At 50.6% G+C, this 4,551-nt stretch overlaps 1 protein-coding gene across 1 annotated transcript in view; it reads left to right on the forward strand.

The window, feature by feature from the left end:
- Frmpd1 (FERM and PDZ domain containing 1) overlaps positions 1-4,551 on the forward strand; it is an 88,488-nt gene continuing 83,937 nt past the window's right edge. The window contains exon 1 of the mRNA XM_005362123.3: positions 1-54. The gene's annotated coding sequence lies outside the window, so the exon portion shown is untranslated. The remainder of the gene's footprint in view (positions 55-4,551) is intronic.

The following is a 4,551-nucleotide window of genomic DNA, read 5'->3' on the forward strand; positions in this document are numbered from 1 at the left end:
CCTGCCACTGCTCCCGCCGGCTCCGCGTGCGCGCGGGCGGCGCCTCCTCTGCAGGTAAGGGCGAGGCCCCCGCGCCGCTGCAAAGTTTTGGGGAGGTCTTGAGTCCCCACATTCCAGGCCTGCGCCTCCGGGAGCTACCCCTTGGCTTCTTCCGCGCCGCCCTCCACGCTGTGCTCCCGGGTGACCCGCGCCGCTCCTCGTGTCCTCACTCCCGGCGCCCGTGGCTTGGCCGCCGGCTTGCTTGGGACCTGCAACGGCTAACTTTGCATCTGGGATCTGTGTGCCTTAAGTTTCCTAGGTCTGCACTGTGTAGTTAGTGGGAGGAGCGCCCAGCCGGGAGGCAGACCTGGGTTCAGGTGCGGCCGCCGCAGCCAGTGCCAACTTTCTGAGTGACCTCAGATGAGCCCTTCCAGTCCTCTCTCGACGGCCACACCTGGATCAGAGTGGGTTGAGCTGTTCGCCAGGGCAATCAGCTGAAGCGTCATGTCCTGTCCGTATTGCTCTGTTTTGAGTAGAGGGACACCCAGAGAGTGTTTCAGCTCCAGGGCTCATAGGGGCATGGAGAGAAAGGTTGGAGACATCCAGAAGTCAGTATTGGGGGAAGGGGGTCACGTCACTAACCCGCAGCAGCCTTGACTGAGCTTTAGGATGGGTGTGGTGACAGCCTCTGGGAATGGAGGTGCTCCAAGGGCTAGGTGTCCAGTAACCGTCTAGGCTGTGTGACCTTGGGCGAGTGCACCGATTTTGGCCGGTTTTGGCGCCTTTCTAACGTAGGGTGGAAATAGTGATCGTTGAGTGTACATTGAGATAGATTAGCTATAAGGTCTACAGAGGAGGATTCTCTGAGCTCTGCCATGGAGGGTCAGTTTGGGTGGAGCCATTAATTCATCAAGAATCTATCCAGCACTTATAAATTGGTGTTTGGAAGATGAGGGAAGCATTTGGAGTTTGCTCCAGGAGTCTCAAAATAGACGTGGCAAGGGTTGGTGAAAGCGCGCCTTGCCTCCTCCAGTGCATTGGCCCGTCATAAAATATTCAAAGGCATAATGATTTGTTTTTAAAGTGGCTTATAGATCAGGAAATGTTTCTGTTTGTGAGGCGGTTATTTTTTGCAAAAACCTCACAAAATTGAGGGAGGAAGATAATGCACTCTTGTAGGGCCCTGAAGGTTGGCTTAGGGAGGTTTATTTCCAGCCTAAGTTGAGGTTGAGATGCTTTATAATGCAAGGACATGGAGACTCAGTCTAAACCAGGAGCCCCCTGGTGGGTGTGGCCTGCCCAGGGAGCCTCAGTTCAGAAAGGGCAGGTCCTGACTTCCAAGACCCAGGAATTCTGGTGCAGCCAGAGCAAAGTTGAGAATGAGTTACAGGACCCTGTGTGGAGGAAGGCGAGCGTTGTCTCTTTGCCCAGTATCTTGTACTGCAATTAGTGTCTCCCCCAGTGAGAGGCATCTCATGGAAGCAATTTTACTTGATTTCGTCCCTAGACATCCTGGTTTTGGGTTTCAAGCTTGAGGAAGTCAGAAGGCTGGGGGGATGCATTTTGTGCCTGGGTGGGGTTGTGATACCTAAGCTTGCCTTTCCCGAGTGATATTCTTGAGTTTGAGACTAATTAGAGCCCTTTTATCCCCCAGAGGCATTCAGACTCCAGCTTGACTTCCCTTTCTTCATACTCTAGTGCTTGGGACTCAGGTACTTTCTTACCAGTCCTTGGGAAGAAATGAGAATTCCTGACGGGTTCTCTCACCGCACCAGCTGAGGTTCTTGGGAGGTGTGCAGAATTCCACCACGGGGCTTCTGGCCTCTTTCAGCTGGGGCTTGTGAAAGTGGACTGTGAATTCGAGCTGGAGGGTGGGGGAGCCCAACTGCAGGAAGGTGGAGGGAGGGGGAGGATCGCAACAGGTGGATAAGGGAGGCCATTTTTAAGGCAAGGATTGGGATGATCACAGGAGAGCAAGGGTCAGGTCATGGAAGAGCAGGGAGCCTTGCGAAAGCAGGCAGAGCCCTGTGAAAGCAGAGGACGGTGGGAAGTGTGTTGGTCTCCCCCCGGCTGTGGGATTTGGGTCCTCTGAGTCTTGATTTTTCTCCTTTCTCAAAGGAGAATAAAGACGATCACCAAATGCACCAGATAGATCATATGTAAAAGCTACAAGCATGGTGTTTGTATGTAATAGGTGTTTGGTCAGAGTTGGTACCTTTTTTAGCATGGTCACGGGCAGCGGGTTCAGTGTGTTGCTGTGCGTTGGTGGGATATAAAAATGGCGTCTTTGTTTGAGCTCGTACATTGGTGTAGAACCTGTCTCCCAGGGTAGAGCTCCTGTGACAGTGTGTTCCTTCTCAGGGAACCTCCTGATCCCAGAGACAGGCGCTTGTTATCTGGAGGGGCCTCAGATCTGATAGGGATGTCAACAGCTTCCAATGTCCTGCAAATACGGAAGGTGGTGGAGGCTACAGATAGAGATGGATTAATCAGAAGCCTCAATCCCTGCCCTCCCACAAGCTTATCACTGTGTGCTCAAGGACCCAGGCAGGAGGATTTGACAGTCAGTTATGACGATGGCAGTTTTGTCCCTAAATGCCGGGAGCTGGGCCCTGGCTCCCTTGTGCTTTTGTGGAGGATGCTGAACATTTATAGTGATCAGAGAAGAACAGAAGAGGGTGAAGACCAGCACTCAGTACAGCACAACAGAGCGTCTGCCACAGTCTCTCCTTCATTCAGCATTTATTCATAGGCTGGCTGCTGTGAACCAGAGAATTGGTCTAGGATAACAAAAGGCAAAGTCTCTCTGCCGTACCAAAGATTATGTTCTGCTTAGAGAAACGGAAAAAAAAAAACCCAGCTATATACTCAATTAAGGCAAATAAAGGTTGTGCCGGGAAGGAAACACTCAGGGCAATGTGAGAGAAAGTGATAGGCACAAAGCATGGGACTTTAGGACCACTTGTCTGGGTCTCTCAATACTACAGCAAAGGAGCTAGGAAGGGCTGGGCTAAAGCTTCTTGGAAGAGAATACAGATTTGGGCCACACTACCTGGATTCGTATTCTTGTTCTGCATGTATGCTACCTTTAGGTTATTTAGTATTCAAAAATCTATTTGTGTGTGTGTGTGTGTGTGTGTGTGTGTGTGTGTGTGTGTGTATGCATATGCACAAGTGCGTGCCACAGTGCATGCATGGAGGCCAGAGGACAAGACAACTTGTGGAAGTTGGTTCTTTCCTTCACCACCTGGGAACTGAACTCCGGTTGTGGTGGCTGGAGCCATCTCACCACCTCCAGGTTACTTGAGCTTTTGATATTCTATTTCCTAATTTGCATTCTAGAGAGAGTGTTGTACCTACTTGATAAGGCTGTTGGGAGACTTAAATGTGTTGATACCTGGAAGGTACTTAGAAGAGGGGCTCTCCAGGTAAAGGCCTGTGCTACCAAGCCTGTTCCCAGGGCCCACACGGTCGAAAGAGAGAACCAGCTCCCAAAAGTTGTCTCTGACTGCCATGTGCATGCCTCAATGTATTTACACATGTGTGTGCACACACAAATAAATCATTTGTTGTATGTGTTATATATGTAGATATGATTTATGTATATGAGTATTTTGTGTTGATGTATCTATGTCTGTGTAGCATGTGTCTGCCTGGTGCCCTTAGGTCAGAAGAGGGCATTGGGTCCCCTGGAACTGGAATTGTGGAAGGTTGGGAGCTACCATGTGGATGCTGGGAATTGAACCCCAGTTCTCTTCAAGAGTATCGAGTGCTCTTAACTGCTGAGCCATCATCTCTCTAACCCCTAATTTAAAAAGAGCCCTCAGAAGAGGGGCATGTATGTGATAAACACCAAATAAAAGGGAATAAGGACCATTCCAGGTAGAGGGACCATCCAGTCCCAAAGCCTGGCGGTCTCAGCGTGTTGAGGGATGAGACAGGCTGTCTGCAGAGCTGACGTTCCCATAGTTATTGAGCACATTCTGGACCAAGCTTCTGGACCTGCAGTGGAGGACCATTCAGGAGTTAAGGAGAGGAGTCACCAGGTCGCAGCAGCTGCTGCTGCTGTGCTTGGGGAATGGCGTGGTCAGTTGACATTCTTCAGGCTCTCCCGTCCTCTCCCCTTCTGTTTTCCTCCTCTCTCTTGCCCCTCTTTCTTTTCTCTTAAGGCCTCCCTATCTTCCCCTTCCTTCCTCTCCTCCCTATTTCTCTTCCATTCTCACCACAAGCCCCTCAGAGTAGTGCCCTTTGGTTGCTTACTGATGAAGGAAGGGAAGACTTGAGTGGGGTTGCTTGCCTGGCAATACCAACCCTGATACCAGATCGCTGACCCTGCCTTCTGGCCATAGGATGGCCATTAGCTTCCTCTTCCTCCCAGGCTGGAGACTCCCAGCAGGAGAGGATTGTAGGCTGTTGCTTTGAAGATAATCATCTAGGACCTTATCTCTTGATTGTTCCTTCTTTGTTGTGGTCACCAGTCACCACGCCCTTCCAAAACTTCCAAAGTCTCAAACTTCCCATATTTCCTCTCTCTCTCTCTCTCTCTCTCTCTCTCTCTCTCTCTCTCTCTCT

The sequence above is a fragment of the Microtus ochrogaster genome, linkage group LG5 (assembly GCF_000317375.1).
Source record: "Microtus ochrogaster isolate Prairie Vole_2 linkage group LG5, MicOch1.0, whole genome shotgun sequence".
NCBI lineage: Eukaryota > Metazoa > Chordata > Mammalia > Rodentia > Cricetidae > Microtus > Microtus ochrogaster.